Raw genomic sequence first — 22,788 nt, forward strand, 5'->3', positions numbered from 1 at the left:
CTAGAATAGCTAAAAACAAGATACTGACAACACCAAATGTTGATGAGGATGTGGAGCAACTGGAACACTCATACACCATTTTGGAAAACAGTTTGGCAGTTAGTTTTTCATGGAGGAGCTCGTGCTCATACTCTGAACCAGCAATTAAATTTCTAGGCATTTACCCAAGAGAAATAAAAACATATGTCCACAAAAAGACTTATATAAGAATGTTCTGGGCTCTGCTGCCTAACTACCTGAGTGACCTTAAGCCTGTTACTTTACCACTCTGTACCTCTTTCCTCTAATGTAAAATGGCGTTAATATCAATGTGGTGAATAATCTGAAGGGGAAATCATAATGCCGTATACACAGCCTCCTTCTGAGAAAAGTAGCACCACTAGTCTTTCCCTAATGTGGCTGCCATGCCTTGTGCAGCATACTTTGCTAGTGGCCCAACTTGACTCCCTTGGGAGTCAAGATAAGGTCTGGGACAAGATAAGGTCTGGGACACAAGCTGAACTCAACCACAAAATGGAGGTCTTGACTGGGCCAGAGCTGAAGTTGGATTTGTCTGGCAAAAGGAGTATGGGTCCCCCAGCTCCCCACTTCCTCTAAGAACCTGTTTCTACCAAAGAATTCTGAGGGAAAGAAAGCTTGAGCAGCATTCGCATTTGGGATTCAGAATTAGATAAGTAAGTCGGAGAGCTTTCCATTCTATAGGAGATGCTAGGGTCCCTGAGAAAGCATTTAACATAAATGAAGAAAGACCCAAACCCAACCATGGGAAGGGGAGGTGTCTGTGTGACCTTGCAGTGAGCAAGCCTGTATTTGAGAGATGGAAAGTATCAGTGTTGTGACGGACTCTTCAGCTTCCCATCAAGCCAGCGACTCATTTCTCCTTGCCAGAGATTGGCTTAAGAATAGGCATGTACCCAATTCTGGCCAATGAGATATGAATGGAATTCTACAGGACACTTTGGGAAAGTTTCTGTGCTTCTAAGAAGCAGATACAGAAAGAGTGTCCTTTTCTTCCTCTAGATATTATTGTGTCTGGTGAAAACATCTTCTTACTACAAAGGGGACCAGCTGGAGGACAAAGCCAACATCTTGAGGACAGAAAATCAGAGAGATAAAGACAACCTGGGTCTCCAATACCTTGAGCTGCTCATTGTACTGTACCTGGAGCCCACAACTGCTGCAATTCCCTGTAGTGAAATAATGTATTTCCTTATATGTTTGAATCTGGGTTTTCTATTACTTGCGGCTAATGCATCCTAATCAACAGTCCAAGAACTGGACTGGAATTCTTACATTAGCTGAGGAGAGCTTAGAGCTAATAAGATTTGAGTATTAACAAGCTGTAACTGGTATCCTCACAGACTGGTGGCACCAGTACAGTGGGGTCATTCATGCTTCTATACGTGTCAGGTGCGACTCTTACTGTACAGCCCAGCTGAGCTAGGAATATTGTACTCCTCTGCTTTTTTCCCTTTAATCAAAGTAAATCTGACTCTGAACTCCCAATCCTATTCAGTGGGCAGATTATTAATCGGTCATTGTGGGAGCTCAACCCCTTGAAAAATTGTGCCTAATTGGGCAAAAGTGTAGAGGCATCTCACTCACTCATCGGCCGATAGTCCACACTTTGGTGCCTCAGGTCTCATCCAATTTGGTGATTTTAGTGTTTCTGAGTCATACTTTAGGGCCCAGGGATCTTTGTTGAGGCTGGAAACCCAATGCCTAAGGCCTTGCATCCCCTGAGATCTGGCCCTTACCCAAGACTCTGATGGACTCTGTTCTCATAATCAGAGTTGTTTTCTATCTCTCTGGTCTTTGAGCACACTGCTTTCTCTTTCCTTGCCCTTCAAAGCCCTCCTTCGTCCACCCCCTTCTCCCTCAGGGTGTCTGCATCATCCCATAAATGAGCCAGGGCTTTTTAGCAAAGACAAGAAGATCTATTAGCTTTAAGCAGCTTCTGTTTTCAGTCCTGTAAGAATTCCTAAGGCAAGAAAAAACAAAAAGCCTGACTAGAGTGCCTGCTTGTAAAGAGAAGGCAGTGGAAAAATACAGCAAATTTATTAATATGGCAATTATCTTGTCACAGGTATCTCAGAGGTGACAGGGGAGAACTCAGCCCAATAGAGGGCTGGCTCCATGCTGAGTGGCAGCCAGCCAACCAATGGGAGTGGGACAAAGAGAAAGAAGGTGGATCCTGAGCACCGCTGGGGAAACTTTCCTGGTAACTTGCAAAACCTGCCTCACAGTGTGGAATTGAAACCCTGGCAACCAGTTGCCTCTTCCCAGTTGCCACTTTTCTACCTTGTCCCTGGGTGTTCTTGAAAATACATTTTCATTCCCAAAGCATTCTCTCTGTCTCTGCCTTGTGATCACACATGGAGCTACAATAAATGCTCACCTACGAGGGAGTGGGAAGGATCAAATGTGATAATGTACAAGAAAGGTCTTAGAATTGTTCAACAGGTAAGGAGGCGCCGGCATCTCACCCAGGCTGGAGCCACTCCTGGTCTTCCCCAGCCTCCTTTGTGAAGGTCACCTTTCTTATGGCCCTGGTGGTCCCCATCAGCAGGTATCTTCCATGGCCCTCCAGGTGGCTGTGAGACTCCTGGGCTTCTGGACTTGCCCCCAGGTAAACAAGGGCAGCAGAAGTACATGCTGGATTTAGACAGTATTTTCCCACCTAGCTGAAAGAACCTTTGAGACCATTAAGGGCAACTCCTTAATTTTACAGATAGGACTCCTGAGGTTAGAAGGCCAGGGGACTTGGCTAAAGTCAGGTGAAGACATAAAGGGACAACATTAGGGTGTGAGCTCTTTGTTCCCAGCCTTCCCTTGTCATCCTAATCTCCCAATACGGTTTTTGCCTCTTGATCCTGACTGTCCCCTCTGGTGCCTTTGAATGATTGACCTACACTATCTTGTGGCTGCCTTTGAGGGCAGCACACCTCCTTCAGAAGGCTCTCTCCAGGCTTTGGGGCTGCAAGATGATTAATACAAGGAGAAGAAAGGTATGCAGAGCCCACGGGACTTGGGCTGCGTCCTTGCTCCTTCTCACTGTCATCCTCAGAGCATTTTTGGAAAGAAATGGAATTATGGATTACTCAGAAGATAGCTCTGGGCATTTCTCAGTTTACAGGTATCTTCTGGGCATACTCATTGGTGACTTTCGGACCAGAAGCATTTCAGCCTGAAGATGACCTTCAATCAAACCATGGAGCCAACAAGTCTGGGGTTTCTTGACTCCTATTGACTTGATTGGTCTAACAAACACCTCAGGGAATTCTGATTCAGGTAACCTATAGAGTACACGATCTAAGAAACTCTGTGTATTGGGTTGGTGAGCTTGGGCAAACCCCTTACCCACCATAAAATATGGATGAGAATATCCACCTCATAGCATGGTTGTGAGGATTACATAAGATGATGGAATGTAAAGTCTTTAGTACAATATCATGCAATGGGAAACACTCAACACAAGTTCACTGTTATGGCTGCTATGATTATTTTAATTGGGCCACTGTTCAGCTAGGCTCCTTGGTATGGCTGCCTGCTTCAAATCTCTACCTGGTCTGAGAGATCTGTTGGAGATCTCTTCTTCAACCATCTACTTCCCAATCCTATCAGATAGATTTCTCATCTCTTACTCCCCAGGATAGACTAAAATGCCAGGACTGTCTCTGTTCCCCCACCACCCCTCAGCCACACACACACATACACAACCTGTGCTTCAGCTCTGTGCATCACCTCCTGTAAAAACTGGTTGTCAAGGTGTTGAGGGTGTTAATAGAAGTTGTCTTTGGGTGGGCGAGGTTGTAGGTGGGTTTTTAGAATTTCCTTTCTTTGCTTGTCTGTATTTTCTGATTTGTTTGCCATGGGCATGTGCAGCATTTGTACCAAGACAATATTATTTTTAATTTTTATAAAATCTGCTTGCTGTCTCTAGAAATTTTCCCTGAAGTGTTCTACTGCACTCTGAGCACTCCTTTGAACTCCCTGCCCCACTAGGCACTTCTTTGTGCTCTGTACTCCACTTGCATTCTCTTGTGAGTTGTTCTGTAGATGCTCTTAGAGGGGTTTTGCATCTGTGAACATGCAGTAGGCACCTTGAGGGTAGAGGCTGGATCATCTCTTCCATAGAAACAGCTGCCTTCGACTCTCCATTCTTCTCTCTGAACCACTGAGCCCGTGACTGAGAAGTCAAGGGTGCTTGGTTAGAGCAGGGCTTGATCTAGCCAGCTAAACTTCCCATTGTTCCCATTTTACAGTCCCTGACACTAAGGCTAACAGCAAAGTGCAGTTTCTGGGGAGCCATGATGCATATATAGGGCAGCTTTCAGCAGGAATTGGCTGTGTCATGGAGCTTGGGACAACGTCTTAGCTTGGGCATGAATTTAACCTAGATCTTGCAAAATCTCCACACAGCTACTTGTGTGACACAGAGAGATAACAGCCAGGGACAGGAGAGAATGAGGGGCACACAGTATATGGAAGTGCTGGGAGCATCATATTAAGGGGAACGGTCTGGGAAATCTTCAGAAAGCATGTACGTCTTGGATAGACCTGAAGGGATTGCTGAGGACATGGAGGGGTAGGGTGGGAAGAAAGGCAGGGGTGGGGTACAACACTGAGGAGAGACGGCATCAGGTTAGGAGCTGGCTGGTGGGTTAAGTGGTTAAAAGCTCAAGCTCTGGAGTCAAAGGATGTGGATTTGAGTCATTAACAAACTATGCGATCTTGGGAAAGTTTCTTGCCTTCAACAGGTCTGGGTTTTCTTATCTGTGTAATACAGCTAAAAGCGGTTCCTTTCTATTAGAATTTTTATGAGGAATTAACAAAATAATGCTTATAAAATGCACTTTAAACACACAATAAATGCCAGCTAAGGTTGCTGCTAGTATTTATTATGTATATTTGGCATTTGTTTTCCAGAAGAATCTCATTGCACATTCACCCAGGCCTTTGTTTCCCATGCATTTGTTCACCTGCATTCATTCACTAGTACATATATGTAATAATTATACATAAGTGCACATATTATAGATTATATATAATCATAATATAATAATAGGTAACATTTAAATAGCATATTCTATGTCAAACATTGTTTTAAGTACTTAATATATGTGAAACTCATTTGATCTTCCCAATAATGCTTTGAAGTAGGTATTATTATCATCCACATTTTATCTAGGATGAAATTGAAATTCAGAGAAGTTAAGCAGTTTGCCCGAGGTCACATAATTCATAAGTGCAAAACTAGAATTTTGGTTCCAAGGAATTTGGTTCGGATTCCGGGCTCTTAACTCCTTGGCTGTTGAACATCCATGCTATTTTCAAAGACTCTGGGAAGAACTGAAGGACAAAGTATGAATTAAACACCAGTCTGCAGGGAGATAGTAACCAGGAGGAGGGACAAGATACTTACAAAAGATCATACCCACCCAAGGGGGATCATGCTGCCTGGAAGTCTAGGTAGAACCCGCGTAGGCCTCTAGACGTGCCTGGATTGTCAGCTGTGACCAACTTGTGTATCAGATGACATCCCTATTGTAGACTCTCCAAGACCCCATTAACTTAGTGCATTGCTGATACCGCCTGGCCACAGTCGGTGCCACCTGTCCCATGAGGCTGGATGACAGAATGTGATTGGTTGGGTATACAAACCCACCCCACTACTGGTTGAAAAAATAACTCAAAGTACAAAGCCTCCTGAGTATGGGTTGGGTCATTGCCCCATTGGGTCATTGAATCATTCACTGGCTGGCTATCTATTTTTTAGTTCTGTGTGCTGTGCTGGATACTACACCGAAAACATGTTTTTCTGCCCCTCTCCTGAGCACACTTCCCAAATCTCTAGGATTATTCCACTTAGCCCTTCCCAGCTTTAAATGGCTTATGCTTTGACATAAAGTTTTAGAATGTTGGCACTAAAAAGATTCTAGATGGTGGTATCCTGGAGCTGGCTCATAGTAACTTGTAAGAATTGATTGTTAAATTTTCCAGAATTTAACAAGCCAATTGCTAACACAGCCATTATCAAAAATTACATCATACAAACTTACAGGTGAATAAATTATATTAAAAGCAAAGGTAATGAATACTCAAAACCCATTGCTTCATAATTACTTCCCCACATGGTATGCTATGGCATGCTCAACTCTGCATTCAATGATGTGACATTGGTGGCTTGAGTGTAGCCATGGTGGTAGTATTTACACCACAGAAATCAGCAAACACTACAAATCAGCACTCCCCACTCCCCAGACTATAATTAAACATTTCCTTGCACACTGCCCCTAGAGATAATCACATCTGGCGAATTTCACTATGTTTCAGCCAAGGAGATCCCCTGAGAGTCTTTGGTTGCTGCCTGAATGAGGAAGCAGAGGAGGTGTTGGGCAAAGTGAGAACAGGTGGGGCTCTCCCCATGGCCCCAGCCCCGAACTAGGCCAACCGCACAGTTGTTTGTTTTTAATATAAACTTATATACAAAAGTTTGTCTGAGTAAAGTTCTTTCCACAGTTAAAAATAATGGAAAGTGACTAATTACAGTTCAGGAAATGGAACTTTTTACAGTTCGGATCCAGAGGAGGGAAGTGACTTACTCTAGGTCCTGCAAAGCCTAGTCCACTGAGTTATGGGAGGGAGCCAACACCAGGGGCTCCTCATAGCCGGAGATAGCTCCCATAGACACTCATGGGAGCCATCTTCAGGGCTCCTCCCAGATGGGTGGTCCTCCCAAAACAATGTCCCAATCAAGCAAGGACACTGGGTTGTGGACTCCCAACCAAGCCTTGCGATTGCTTTTCTCGCAGAATGGAAATCCCTCTCCATACCTCTGAAGGACTGGCTGTGTTTCTGGATCCATATTCCCGGATTTGAGGCCAAGTTGAAAATCTTACCCTCACAAACAGGTTTTTACATTTGCTCCCAACTTTCAGTTGGGGAAACCTGCTTGAAGCCTTAACAAACCAACCAACAAAACAAAACAGCTGTTTTATTTTTTATGACTCAAAGGCAGAGAGGGATGTCAAGTCTGGCCGGAGAGCAAGTGGATGTGGTGGCAGTAGGGGTGTGGTTGATAGGAGAGAGTGGAAGGCAGGGGATGTGGGGAGAGAAGAGAAAAAGACACTTTTAAAAGAATAATTTTAGGGGTAAGAAAATTTAGCTATAGGTGTCAAGGAGAGTCCAATTTCCTGAGACTTCTAAAGTCTTGCTAATTGCTTCCTTCTTGCAAAACCTGGTCTCATGTGTTATCTGTCAGTTGTGCTTTCTTATGCAATCCGCATTACACAGTGCCCAATGTGGACACGGATGTGTTGCACAAACACATCTTTGTAGTAACACCACAATGAAGAATTCTGCAATGTGTTGTATGAATTTTCTAGGGCTACCGTAATGAAATACCACAGACTGACTGCTTTAAACAACAGAAATAGGGGCGCCTGGGTGGCGCAGTCGGTTGAGCGTCCGACTTCAGCCAGGTCACGATCTCGCGGTCCGTGAGTTCGAGCCCCGCGTCGGGCTCTGGGCTGACGGCTCAGAGCCTGGAGCCTGTTTCCGATTCTGTGTCTCCCTCTCTCTCTGCCCCTCCCCCGTTCATGCTCTGTCTCTCTCTGTCCCAAAAAAATAAATAAACGTTAAAAAAAAAAAATTAAAAAAAAAAAAAAAAAAACAACAGAAATATATTTTCTCACAGTTCTGGAGGTTAGAAGTTCAAGATCAAGATGTGGACTGGTTTGGTTTTTCCTGAGACCTCTCTCCTTGTCTTTCAGGTGGGCACCTTCCTGCTGTGTCCTCACATGGTCTTCTTCTGTGAGTGGACATGTCTGATGTCTCTGTGTGTCCAAATTTCCTTTTCTAAGGACCCCAGATTAGATGAGAGCTCGTCCTAATGGCCTCATTTTACCTTAATCACCTTTTTAAAAACTTATCTCCAAATACTGTTACCTTTTGAGGTAACTCAGATATCTGAGGGAATTCATACATTGAAGTCAGGACTCTGACTTATGAATTCAGGGGATACAATTCAGCACATAACAAGTATTTAGGACCCATTTATCCTATACTACATGAAAAGGATCCCAGTCACATACTTGGATATTAATGGTGTCCCCCCATTGACATCGAAAGGTTTTATCATGTACACAGATTCACTGCCATGCATTGGACTGGGAGCTCCTCAGGTGAAATGCTTAAAAAAAATAATCTCATGTTGGCTTAAAGAATTTTGAAAGTTCTATCTCTCCTCCAAATCACCGTTTTGTCTATTACAGGAGTTTATTTTCATAGGTGGGAAGTCCTCAAAGGATTTTCAATATTATCAGAAGCTACTGATGACATGGAAACAGGTGTAATGGCTGAACGTGGCTGGAAGTAATAACCTTGGTCAAGGGGAACAGGGTAGGTGAAGGTCAAACTGTTCCATCTGAAGCATGTATTGAGTACTTTGTCTTGTGCTCTATCACCCATTCCTTCATTCTTTCCTGAATCTATTAGTCTTTGCCAGGCATCTAGAATGGGCTGGGCAACTGCAGATACACAGGTGAGTGGTGTTATCAAGTCCCTGCTTTTGTGAGTTTACAGATTAGCTATGTTAACTATTAAAAAATGATTCAAACAAACACAGCCCTTACCTTTACAAACAGAAAGGATCCGGCAGGGATTAGGAAATCACTTCTGGAGCCAGACTACGCCTGCAAGATCTGTGTAGGCAAAAATGGGTGCCCACTCCTGATTCTCTGTACCCAGGAAACTGGTGATGGGGTACTGGTCCAGTACCTCCAACCATGTTTGCCAGGAAACAGCAGACAAAGTGGACCATAGTCTCATCTCACATCTCAAGAGGGTGCTTCTGTTGTGCATTTTTCCATATGGGAGGAGCTCTGTTAGTGCAACACTCCTGCCCTCCCTGCATCCCTTCACATTCTCCTTCCCAGGGGAGGTGGAATGACAGAGCCGATTGGCAAGTTGGAAGAAGAAACTTGACATGCATTCAAGAGTCCCCACCTCTTCTCTTTCTTTTGGGAGTAAGTTGCCCCCTGGGAATGTGTCTTCTGCTCGGCATTTCTAGGGACAAGGTTTCCCCTGCCAGGGAGGAATGTGGTTTCCCAGTGTGGCCTGAGCCTGGCTTGGTAAATTGGTCTGATGTTGGAGTTCAGTGTTAGGAAGCTTACTTGCCTACAGTAACACTTGCTAATACAGATTTATAGGAAATAAAGGTAATGGTTTGAATTTGATATGCCAACTTTTTCCTTTCTTTTTCTTGTTTCCCTGTTGATTGAGAATCTGGTGAGGAAACTAGATCTGATGACATGGATGCAAACTCTCCTTGTGCTTCTGTCTGCCATGATGCCTGCTGTTGGGATGACTCAGTCACTCTTGAAACATTGCACACCCATTTCTCACGTGATCCTTATAACAACCTGTTGGCAAGGGCAGGACTGGATTTATCAGCTGAGGAGCTAAGGCTGCAACTATTAGTGCTTCCAGCCTATTCCATATTGCGATACACACAGGAAGTTGAAAAAAAGTATACATCTACATGCATATCAATCTATGCATCTGTACCCATATCCATGCCTCATCACGGAGAAGGGATGAGGCTGCTGGCACCAGAGGGGACAAGCTCAGAGATCTTGGCTGTCCAAGGCCTTACCTGCTTATTGAAAGCAGTGAGAAGAGCAATATATCAGCATACCTGTAGACCCATTCTTTGCCCACCAGTTGGAAAGTTCTAGCTAGGAGAAGCATGCTAACTAGTTCAAGGCCACACAGTTAATATACAGAATTTGAACCCAGATCCTCTGAGTCTAACTCTAAAGAATCTCAAACACAGTCTGAAATGGGGGAGGCAGTTGTTACCATCATTCATGTTCCCTCTGGCTTGCTGGGTCAGGGAAGGTTCAAAGCGATGGCCTCTCATCTGGTCTGTGTCGACTGGACCAATCCCTATCTGGGGATGCAGTCTGCCTCCTGTCGGGTCTCCCCCTTTCTGAACTGGAGCAGATGTTTCTAGTTACCTTCTGGAGAAGGGAATTCAGAGGAGTCTGTATTAAGGTCTCCTGATCTGGTCTAGTGCTCCGCCACGGGGAGACAGTACCTACTGGATAGCTAAGGTGCTTCCCTATTTCTAAATACAGGCAAAGCCCTCATCTCCAATGTGATGAAAACAGTAGATGGAAAACAGTAGATTAATTTAAAATATTATTTAGGGGAGCCTGGGTGGCTCGGTCAATTGAATGTCTGACTTCGGCCTGGGGCGTGATCTCATGGTCCGTGGGTTCGAACCCTGCACCGGGATCTGTGCTGATAGCTCAGAGCCTGGAGCCTGCTTCTGGTCCTGTGTCTCCCTCTCTTTCTGCGCCGCCCCCCCCCCCCCCCCCCGGCCTCCACTCGTGTTCTGTCTCTGTCTCTGTCTCTCTCAAAAATGAATAAACCTTAAAAAACTTTTTTAAATAAAATATTATTTAAAGGGTAACCATGAGAAACATACCTTAAACTTCTTATTTTAACTTAAAACATATACAGGTATGTTCAGGCACCATTTTTTTTTTTTTAAGTAGGATCAAGGCATTTTCTTTTTTTTTTTTTTTTTTAATCATTTTTTTTTCAACGTTTTATTTATTTTTGAGACAGAGAGAGACAGAGCATGAACGGGGGAGGGGCAGAGAGAGAGGGAGACACAGAATTGGAAACAGGCTCCAGGCTCTGAGCCATCAGCCCAGAGCCTGACGCGGGGCTCGAACTCACGGACCGTGAGATCGTGACCTGGCTGAAGTCGGACGCTTAACCGACTGCGCCACCCAGGCGTGATCAAGGCATTTTCTTGGTGCAGGCTTCTATTAATTGGAATTTGTTTTATCTTTCTTGTATTGACTATACTAACAATCCATTTATCCTATATATATATTTACTGTGTTCATTCTATGGACCTGGCATATTCTAGGTGCTGGAGATATAGCAGTGACCAACACAAAGTCTCCACACTTGTGGAGTTTACATTCTATCGGAATCTTCGGTAAGTTCCAGTTCAGGTTTTTTTAAAGAAGAGGGAGAACTTAAAGACACAAGACAATCGGAGTACAGAATCATCCTAACATGTTTATGATTTTTCTCCCCAGTCTTTCTCAAATGTCTCCCATACCAGTTCAACAGGACTTTTTGTGTGACTTGTCCTTAAATGTTAATTTAAGGACAAAACATTAAATGTTTTCATAGGAACGAAACCTCTTTTTTTAATTAAAAATTTTTTAGAGAGAGAGAGAGTACACAAGCAGGGGAAAGGGGCAGAAGGAAAGAGAGAGAGAGAGAGAGAGAGTCCCCAGCAGGCTCTGTGCAGAACCCAACATGGGGCTCGATCCCACAACCTCAGGATCATGACCTGAGCTGAAGTCAAGGGATGGATGCTCAACTGACTGAGCCACCCAGGCTCCCCAAGCCTCTTTCTTTGTACTCACATTTCATTGGTTTTCACAATAATTAAGTCACACAACCAGAATTGCAAGGACAATGGGCAGAACTGTGGGAACAAATGGCCCTGACCCATTGGAAGCACTCAGCTCAACCTGTGGAACAGAAGCACCTGAGGGAACCTCTCCTAGTCGAGCATCCGGCATGCCGTGGGCACACTGGGTTTTCTAGAGGAAGCAGAGAGCCTCCATTAACCTGGTGACTTGGTCAGGAGGAGGTCAGTTTTAAAAGCTTCTGCCACACTGACTCCCTGGTCCTCTCCAGACCAAATATATACTGAGCTTTGAGACTGCAGTATTTTATTAAAGGGCTCAAGTACTTATTCCAAAGCTTTACAAGGATGGGGGAAACTAGGAGTTATGCTTAGGTTTTACTCTGTTTTTATAAAACTGCATATTTCTCTTATTGCTATGGCTTGGCAACTGTTTTCCTGGCCTGGATTTCACAGCAAAGAGCCCTCCTATTTACTAGCTGAAAATGCCCCATCCAGAACCATTCATGACAAATGGTGCAGGGCTCAAGTAGTCGATCTCTGATGACCACGTTTCTCCCCGATAGCAGAGGGTAAGTATTCAGTTCATCCTCTGTAGCAAACGCCTGCTCATTGGGAGAGCCCATTGTCCTCTCGTTTGTAAAAGGAGAGAAGAGAGTATGTGCCTGTGTGTCCCGACAAGAGCTCACCAGAAAGAGCCATGTGAGGAACAAACAGGCCATCATGATGAGAAGTCAAGGATAAAGGTTGTCCGGTGTCCCACAGTGCTCCTAAAATGACAGTGACGTGATAGAGATTGCTTAATAGATCTGCTTAATGTTACAAACACGGAACCTCAGACACTTGAGGAAAATGACTTGCGGAAGACAGCTAGCCTGAGGCAAAGCGGGAGTAAGAAGTCTCTGGCAGTCAGTCATTGGTTCCCTCTACTATACCTGCTGTTCTCAAAGGAGGGTCCACAGACTCCTGGGGATCCCTGCAACACTTCTGAGGGGTTGATGAAGTCAAAATGATTCTCATGGGGGCACCTGGGAGGCCCAAAGCCCCTGTCTCCCTCTCTCTCTGCCCCTCCCCCTCTCGCACTTTCTCTCTCAGAAATAAACATTAAAAGAAAAGATTTTTGGGGCGCCTGGGTGTCTCAGTCGGTTGGACATCCGACTTCGGCTCAGGTCACCATCTCGTGGTCCTTGAGTTCGAGCCCCGTGTTGGGCTCTGTGCTGACAGCTCAGAGCCTAGAGCCTGCTTTGGATTCTGTGTCTCCCTCTCTCTGCCCATCCCCTGCTCATGCTTGCTCTCTCTCTCTCTCTCTCTCAAAAAATGAATAAACATTAAAAAAAATATTTTCATAATAATACTATGATTGTTTTGCCCTTTGCACTATGTTAACATTTATACTGAAGGTACGAAAGCAATGGTGGGTAAAACTCCTAGCTTCTGAGCACAAATCGAGGCAGGCATCAGGGTGTACTAGCCATCCTTGCCACACACTTAACTTAAAAACAAATGCCAGTTTCATTTAAGGATGTCCTTGATGAAGCAGTAAAAATGATTACCTTATTTATTTATTTATTTATTTATTTATTTATTTATTTATTTATTTATTTATTCTTAATGTTTTATTTATTTTTCAGAGAGCACAGGCAGAGGAGGGGCAGAGGATCCAAAAGCGGGCTCTGCTGAGCCCAACGTGGGGCTTGAACCCATGAGCCGCGAGATCATGACCTGAGCCAAAGTCGGACGTGTAACTGACTGAGCCCCCAGGTGCCCCTGATTAGTCTTTTTAAGTACCAACACTTTTCAAAATATTCTATGTAACAAAATGGGGAGTATGCATAAATACTTTTATTGCACTTCAGGGTATGATGGTTACCCCTAGGAAGTGTCTCTCTCTCTCTCTCTCTCTCTCTCTCTCTTTCTTTCTTTGCTTGAAAGACTAAATGACAAAGAGTGCTTTTTCAGACCGGGTATTTGGCAGATATTTTCTTTAAATGAACAAAGGGAGTCTGTCACTTCGAGGAAAACAACTGATGGTATTTGTTGCCAATGATAAAATTTGAACTTCCAAGGGAAAATGAGAATTTTGGAAAACTCGTATCTATTACTGTGGAGCTTGACAGCTTCCTAATATTTGGACTTTTCTAATGAGATGGATGGTGATATTAATGAATGTGATTTTTAAATATTGTATAATGAAATTATGAACATTTAGAATATTTGTATAATTCAATAAACCAGCATTTTCCAATGCACGGTATTACAAATCATACATGGATAAAAGATCCAATCAAAGCTCATAATAAAGCAATGGATTTTAATGTAACAGTATACAAAAACATATTATGCTTTCAGATTTCACACTGCAACTACCCTTTAACTTGCTACATTTTGGTGCAGCATCAGAAAGAATATCTAAAAATATTCAAAATACTATTAAATACTCTGTTTTTCCAGCTATTATCTGTGTAAAGTCAGACTTTCTTCATATACTTCAACCAAAACAACACATTGCAACCTATTGAGTACAAAAGTAGATATGGGAATCCATATTGCAAAAATTGCAAAAAAATCTGCAAAAATGGAATGCACTATTACTCTTCCCACTAATTCTTTTTTATTTTGGAAGTTTTTTAAAATGAAAATATTTATTTATGGGGCACCTGGGTGGCTCAGTCGGCTGAGCGTCCAACTGGCTCAGGTTGTAATCTCGCAGTTTGTAGGTTTGAGCCCCGCACTGGGCTCTATGCTGACAGCTCGGGGCCTGGAGCCTGCTTCAGATTCTGTGTCCCCCTCTTTCTCTGCCCCTCCCCTGTTTGCACTCTGTCTCTCTCTCAAAAATAAATAAAAAACATTTTTAAAAAAAGGAAAATATTTATGTTATTTCCGTTATGGTAAAATGTCATTTATGTTAACATGTAATGGATTTATTTTTGTTTTAATTAATGAATAAACATTTCAATAAAACTCTTCTACTGATCAACATAATCTACATAAATTTTAAGAGTGTAAAATGGTCCTAAGACTAAAAAGTTTGAGAACTGCTACATCATACCAGGCTGCCTTCCAGAAAGTCGACTGGAGGAGTACTTCTTTTCTCCTTTACACAAATAAGCCCATGCTATTATTGTTTTATTTTATTTTAAAGTTTATTTATTTTCAGAGAGAGAGAGAGAGAGAGAGAGAGAGAGAGGGAGAGAGAGAATCCCAAGCAGGCTCCTTGCTGTCAGCACAGAACCAGACGAGATTTCACAAACCATGAGATCATGACCTGAGCCGAAACCAAGAGTCAGACGCTTAGCTGACTGAACTACCCAGATGCCTCCAAAACTACTGTTTTTTTTCTTTTTAATCCAACCAGCCCTCTTCCTTGAGAACTGTAAAGAAGTAAAGAAAACTGCAAAAGAACTACAGATTCCTGAAATCAAAGGAATAAAAACAATGGGAGAAGGCAACAGAAGCAAATAAATGAGTTTCTCCAGAGCTGTGCAAGGTTGACCAGGACTCCCCTCCCTGCAGCCCGGTGGGAGTTGCTATTTCTTTTTGCATCATGGGCCTGGCCTCATGCCCACTCCCTAAGCCTCAACCCTGTCCCAGAATGCTGTTCTCTGGGGCCTCGAAACATACATGGATGTGTTAAAGCCTTGGGCGGCTTGGCACCCCACAGCCCTCGCTCCCAGTACCGTCTCTGGGTTACAATGCAGGGAAAGGCACTAATCAGATTGTGCCTCCACCAGCCCCTGTTGTGAGGTTTAGGCCCAAGATGAGAAGGGAAGGCCCCTGTTTCTGGACTGAAAAGGAAATGTAAATCTCTCACAGGCCACGTGCCAGAAGCTGCCGGGAGACCATTTCCCTGTTAGTAAACAGGGCCTCCTGGGCCATCTTTCTCTTCTTTAATAACCTGGGGGGCACCTATTGATTGCACATGCTGGTCCCTCATAAATTATAACAGGGATGCCTCCTAGTTGCTCTGGAGCTGCGTGGATGGGAAAATTGGCTCACTAATACCTCATGCTCATGGAGCACAGTGTATTGCGCCACATAAACATGAAGAATATGTATCATCAGGCACCGAGAACGCACAGGAAACAACTCTAGCGGCTGCAGAGGCTTCTGGGCATGCTGCAGACTTTAATTAGCCAGTTTCTTCCACTGGTACTGGAGAGTGGCAGAAATGCTGATTACGTGCCTCCTCCTGCAGAATGCTCTGCTTTCGGTTGTGGGCAGTGGGGGGGGGGAGGGCGGGTCAAGCTCTGGTGGGTGGGTGATGGGTCTGCTCTCATCCCTGCCCCCTCACCAGGATGGGAGCTGGCACACAGGAGGGAAGGTTCATCTTTTGTGCTCGAGCGCCTAGTTAGGAATCAAGACACATCTACACTCACTGCCACCTACAGCTGTATGATCTAGGGTAAATCCCTTAATCCCTCTGAATCTGCATCCCATCTGGGAAGTGGAGAAAGTAATATACCTAGTTGGTTGTGAGGTTTGAGGGAAATAAGGCTGACCTGGTGCCCTGTATGTTCTCAGTAAATACTTGGTGAAACTGAATTCGAATCAGCTAAAGGTCACGGTGGCAGGTGTAGGTCTGAAACGATTTCCTCCTCCCGCCTCCAGAATCTGGCATCCACCACTACCTGTAGCCAACACCTGGCTCTTTAAGTAAGAAGTGAGGCCACGGAACTCACAGCTTGACTGGAAATGGTCCTCACATCCCTCTGTCTGCCTGTGCCCCTCCTGACTTGGCTTCTGAATTTAAAATTCACTTCACAGGGCACCTTTCTAAAGTGGACGGTAAACAGAAAAACATGCCAGCATGGCTTACCATTCTACGAAGAAAGCTTGGCATCTACACGCTCACACTTGACAGAAACTTCAGTGTCTCTAACTTGAAGCAGGCCCTGGGCAATTGGGTCCACTTGTGCTTTTCCAAAGTGAGTAACCTTGTCCCTGCAGCTCCACTTTTGCCATTGCGTGAAAATGGACTGGAAGGACAGTGTGTGTGTACCCATGTTTTCCTGCCACTTCCCTGGGTCCTAGAAATGATCTCTGCTGCTCTGGAAACTGTGTAGGGGGCTGGATGGCGGTCCCCAAGAAGATAATCCACAGTCAGAACCCATGCATGTGACCTTCCTTGGAAAAAGGGTTTGTACAGATGCAATTAAATGAAGGATCTTGAGATGAGATCATCCTGGATTCCCGGGTGGGCCCTGACCCAATGCAAAGTGTCCCTATACAGTCAGGAGGAGAAAACACAGACACAGAGAAGTCCATATGGAGATGCAAGCAGAGAGCTGCAGCCACAGGCCAACGAGTCGCTGGGCCACCAGAAGCTGACAGAGGCGAGCCAGGATTATTCTCTAGAGCCTTGGGAGGGAGTGTGGCCTGGCCAACAGTGTTTTCAGACCTTTGGCCTCCAGAACTATGAGAGACTACATTTCTCTTGTGTTAAGCCACTTAGTTTGTGGCAATTTGTGACAGCAGCTGTAGGAAACCACTGCAGACGTGCTCCCAAGGATGGACCCCGGCTCGGGTACTTCTGTCACAGGAGATGCTCCTCTCTCTGGGAGGATTTGCCAGAGCACCAGTCTCAGTGGCCAGGTGGGCAACCAGCTCTTGGGAAGTGCAAACACTCAGATGGGGCTGTGACTGAGGATCCACACTGGAGACAGCATGCTGGGATGCTTTCAGCATCTCTTGGCGGCCAAGGCATTGCAGAAATGGCCTAACTTTGGAACTAGACAGACTTTGGTTTGAAACTCAACTCCACTGTGAGCTTTGTGACTCCAGATGAACTACTTGCCCTCTCTGTGTTTCAGCTTCCTCATCTATAAAATGAGGATAATAGCTCCTACCTTATAGGCAGGAGCAGATGCAGGATGAAGCCTGCGTATTTTTAGAGACCCTTTTAAAGAAGAAGAAAGCTTCAAATCCAAAATTAGGAGTGGGGCCTTGTGCTAGGGAGGGGCTCCAAGGCTTACACTAACCCGCCTCAGCTTCCAGGGTGTTCCGAGGGTTACAGATAAAAGCATGAAGCCCTAGGCAGCCCTGGCTCCTAGCGAGTGCTTTGCAAGAGGTAAAGCTATCTGGATGAAGAATCCAACACTGAAGTGTCTACTGAAAGGCACACAGATATTTTTGTAACACACAGAAAAATGTATGATAGAATACATTCCATGGCGGGTTGCTAGTTGATGGCTTGACATCCGTTTTTCCTTTCTTTTCTGTAACAGAAAACTGACATTTTGGGGCATGCCCATGTGCTCAGCTAACACCTAGCTTTCCAAGCATCTCTTGCAAAGAGGTGTGGCCAGGAGACAAAGCTCTGGCCAAAGAAGTATAAGCAAATAGAGATAAGACACTTCCATACAATCTTCTTATGGGAGCGTGTTTGCAGCTGAATTGTGCCTCCCTCAACCACCATTCATACATTGCAATCTTAATCCTTAGTATCTAAGACGATGACCTTATTTGGAAATAGGGTAATTGCAGGTATAATTAGTTAAGATGAGGTCATTAGGGTGGGCCATAGTACAACATGAATGGTGTCCTTATAAAAAGGGGAAATTTGAACAGAGAACCACACGAGGCCGAGAATGCAGTGATGCTTGTGCAACACTAAGGAACATCAAGAATTGTAAGCAGATTCCCTGTAGAAAGGGGAGAGGCATGGAATAGATTTGGCCTTATAGTCCTCAGAAGGAATCAGCCCTGCTGACAACTTAATTGCAGACATTTGGCTTGCAGAACCATGAGACAATAAGTACATTTCTGTTGTATAAGCCACTCAGTTTGCGGTAGGTTGTTACAGCAGCCCCAGCAAACTAACACAGACAGATATGTCCTTCTTCACCAAGCTTCCATATTGCTGCATGGAAGGCAGATAAGAGGGCTGGTTCTCTATTAGCCATCTTGGTCCATGAGGATGAGGGTAGGCAGAGAGCTAAATGCAGTCTGGGACCCTAAAACTTCAAGAAACTTTCAGACTAGTTCTGTTCTGCCTACCTTTGGGCTTTTTTTTTCCCTGAAAAATAAGTAATCTTGAAGGTTTTGTTGTTGTTATGGTTTGTTTTCTGAAACGTAGCTGAACATAATCTTAACTGATACATAGTTTTGATAAATTAGTGATTCTCTGGGAGAGGATGAAGATTGGAATATCTGGTAGGGGAATTTTAGCTTTACCTGTAATGTTTCAATTTTGATAGAATGTATTCATGTATTATTTTCTAATTAAAAATTTTATAATAAATAAGTTACAAAGAAAAAAAAGAGGGATGACAACATACAGATTAAGAGAGGCCTAAGAAATATATCAACCAATCGCAGTGCATGAACCTGATTTGGATCCTGACTTAAAACAAAAAATTTTTTTAAACCTATGAGCTTCAGGGAAAACTTAATATTAATTGGATAGTTGCCATTATGGACTTAATATTAATTTTTATGCATGCTAATAATACCATGGTCGTATATTTAAGGTGCTCTTATCTTTTAGGCTCTAAAACATTGTTTTGCACCCTCAAGACTATTTTTATTTTGGGCCAAAGAATTTTTTTTTGAGTACAGTTGGCACACAATGTTACATTAGTTTCAGGTGTACAACATAGTGATTTGACAATTTGTATATTATGCTGTGTTCACCACAAGTGTAACTACCACCAGTCATCATACAACTCTTTCATGGTATCATTGATTATATTCCCTATGCTGTGCTTTTTATTCCATATGAATGACTTATTCATTCCATAACTGGAAGCCTGTCTATCTCCCTCTCCCTTCACCCATTTTGTCCTTCCCCCAGCCCCCTAGCCACCATCAATTTGTTCTCAGCATTTATAGGTCTCATTCTGCTTTTGTTTGTTCATGTTGTTGTTGTTGGTTAGGTTGCACTTATGAGTGAAATCATACGGTATTTGTCTTTCTCAGTCTGACTTATTTCACTTAGCATGCTATCCTCTAGGCCCATCCGTGTCTCAAATAACCCTTTGTTGTGGGGAGCTCTCCCATACACCGTGGGATGTTTAGCAACATCCCTGGATTGTACTCACGAGATACTAGCAGCACACCCCTTCCCCAAATTATGACAATCAGTAGTATCTCCAGGCATAGTCAAATGTCCCCTGGCAGTGGGGGGGTTGTGGGGGGCACACTTGGTCTGGGTTAAGAACTACTGCTCTAAAATTTAGGGAAATTTTCGAGAGGTTTACTAGAATATTTATGGGTGAAATGATTTGATGTTTGGGTTTTGCTTCAAAATAATCTATGTGATGGGAGTGGGTAAACTGTTTCATAATGAAAAGTCTAAAATACAGCTAAAAAATTTGAGTCTACTTGTACTTGTCTGTCAATATGGTGGACTCATTGTGAAATCTCTTGTCACTACAAAATCTGAATATACTGGATTAAAAAAAAAGCAAATATTTACCTTCCTTGGTTCAAGATCTTGTCTCATGTCTCCTACATGACTCTTAACACCCAAGGCCCCGGGCCTTTCTGACTGCAAGCAGGGCAGGCCCTCTCTCCCACATGACTAACGCAGCTCTACTGGGGACATTCCTCAGCCAGGGGCTCCACTTGGGCCTATTTAAATTGCCTGGTGACCTCACACCTGATGCTGCCTGGCACCAGTGCTCTATGGGCCTCCTCCCCAAGTCCCAAAGCTCCAGGCGGGAGGGAGTGTGTTTACAGCCAGATTCGTTAGGGCCCTGTCTTGCTCATCCTGCAGAGAGTCCAGCCCATCGGCTTTCGCTGTTTGCAGACACCTTTCGCCCTGGCCAAGCCCCAGGCCAGCCCACTCTCTTTAAACACGCGCCACACCTGTGCCCATCTCCTCAGCCAGCTGCTTCATTTGACCACCTGCTGCCTCACTTGGTCACCTGCTCAGGGTACTCCAGGCCCCCGTGGGGCTCACTCTTCCCTGGGGGTTTCTCCTGAGACGGACTCCGGGGTCCCCCTGATCCTCCCAAAGCTCTGGGCCTCACGCGGTTTGGTCGGGCCTCCCTAGTGGCTGGGCTACGTTACCACCCGAGTCCGCCTGGGGTCAGTCAGGGTGGAAGGTGGAGGAGGGGCCTCTGAGCTGCAGGCAACTGCTGTCGAGAGTTCTGGGCCGAGGGGGCTCGGTGGGCTGCACGTGGTCTCCAGTCACGAGGGTGAGGGGCAGCCTGTCGGGTTCGGGCGGAACCCCCCCGCCCCGGAGCCCATGGCGGCGGGAGGCGGTGGAAGCAGCCGGGCCCAGGGAGCCCCGCCCGCAGGCCCCTGTAGCCGGCGGAGCCGGGGGAGCGGGAGGGCCTGACTATTTTTACACGGACCCCGCAGCGGCCGTTTTCCGGGTGGGCGGCAGCTCTCTGCTGGAAGCATCTTTGAGGTGAGAGGGCGGCAGGAGGCCTGAACAACCACCACTTCCTCTACGTTTCTGAGTGTGGACCACCCGTCCTGGTTCTCCTCCAGGACAGGGGAAGGCTGGCCGCCTTCTTGCCTGGGAGGCAGGCACGGCCGCTGGTGCGTTTCCAGGGGAGCTGTGGACCGACTCAGGTGAGGCGCCCTTTCCCTCCCCTTCGTAGAAACGGAAGGACGTGTGGGTTCACCACAGCACTCAGGAGTCGGAGAGCCCTGGGTTCAAATCCTACATGCTCCACTCACTAGCTGGCAAGGTGGTCAACATCTTTGTGCCTCACCTTTCCCATGGGAGAGGTGCACGTGTGAAATGAGAAAGTGCGGCCTACTTCAGAAAGCTATTGTGTGAGCAGTAAATGAGATTATATATGTATTTATAAACATAAACACATATTATCTACACGTATAATGCAGGACAGGAACTAGTAATCTTGACCTCTCTCAGTTGTTCTCACGCTACTCTTATTAATGACCCTCCTTTTATGCCAGCGAGGTGGGGGATTGTCCTCAGTCTACACAAATGGCTTTTCCTTTCCTGCCAACCTCTCATAGATACCTCTGATATCAAGGGTACCAATGATAATTTAGGGGTCAGTAATCCTGCCTGTGCCTTTGGCTGTAGCTGTTTATAACTTCAGTTTATCGAAGCCTTGGTCATGGAAACAAAGACCCTTTTCCTCCTCTGGCCCTGTTGTCAAGCAAGTGATGTAGACCCAGAGAAGGAAGAGAGCAGGCTGGCAAGGGGCAGGGGCAGTGGGGAGCAATTTAAGATGATGGAGCAAGAGCAGCATTGAAATAATCAAATATTGGCACAGTAGGATTAAAACCTTCTGAGGGGGGAGACTTAGTGACTATGTAGACGTGTTTGGGGTTCAGGGATCACCAGTAAGGTGCTGTTAGGCTTTGGTTGCCGACACCTGTGGTTTTCGCCTACCCCTCCCCTCCCCCACCCTAAGTACCAAATGGTTTTTGGAAACCACCCACCTTTTATTCTCTTTCCATGTAGTTCAGGCGGAAACCTCCCCACCTCCAGATCCAGGGCGGGTTTGTGACCCAGGCTTGGCTAAGTATAGTCATAGTGATTTGTTGAGGACTAAGTCTTTTGTCCAGGGAGGGTCAGTGAGAGTCAACACTGAGACTTTTGCTGAAAGAGATACCCTTTTTTCAGTGGAGTTGCTAAGCTGGGAAGGTGTAAGTGAAAAAGCAGTGGTGGCCGTCTTTGTCACTGCATGGGCAGTCCGCCCGAGAACAAAGACAGAGAGAAAAAGCAGATCTGAGAGGTGGAGACACATACATTTCTTATTCCCCTTGCTGAGCAGGTGGAACTAGCCATTCCCGAAGATGCAGGGCTTTAAAATACATGAGCTAACATATTACATTTTTAAAGGCAGCGCTTACATTGGGTTTCTGTTAATGGCAACCAGAGGGGTTCTGACTAATTCATCCTTCTATTTATTTTTTATTTCGATGGAAAATTTCCAATTTTTACACTGTAGCATAAAAACAGAACTCTGACATGTTTGACAACATATTTTTGACAGTTCGATCTATTTCTGACAAAGACGTGCTGGGAAGTTGTGGGAACACATCCCCTGTGTCTGCCCCCCTCCTTTTATTCAGAGCTACATAAATGTATGCTAATGATCTTATGATGACAATCAGAACGGTACTCCAAGAAGACTATAGCAGTCAGGAGTAGGATTAGAGTAGGGAGAGACAAGAGGCAGAAAGACTACTCAGGAGGCCAATTTAATGATTCAAATGAGAAGTAATGAGGATCTTCATGAGGTGGGAGCCCCAGAAATAGAAAGGAAAGACCCTGCAGAGGCCGGATTATCATGGTCTGGCAACAGATTAGAGGGTAAAGGAGTAAAAAGTAAAGTGTTTTCATCTACAAGGCTCTACAGGACCTGACTTGCCTTCCTGCATTGTTCCTCATT

General features: G+C 44.9%; 1 long non-coding RNA gene across 1 annotated transcript; it reads left to right on the forward strand.

The window, feature by feature from the left end:
• Positions 1–1,222: 1,222 nt before the first annotated feature.
• On the forward strand, positions 1,223–9,239 carry LOC121031913 (uncharacterized). Its single transcript, XR_005790969.1, has 3 exons — positions 1,223–3,291; positions 7,776–7,815; positions 8,277–9,239. It is a non-coding gene; the product is annotated as an uncharacterized LOC121031913 (long non-coding RNA).
• Positions 9,240–22,788: the final 13,549 nt, after the last annotated feature.

The sequence above is a fragment of the Herpailurus yagouaroundi genome, unplaced genomic scaffold (genome assembly GCF_014898765.1).
Source record: "Herpailurus yagouaroundi ecotype Mexico unplaced genomic scaffold, PumYag 141, whole genome shotgun sequence".
Lineage (NCBI taxonomy): Eukaryota > Metazoa > Chordata > Mammalia > Carnivora > Felidae > Herpailurus > Herpailurus yagouaroundi.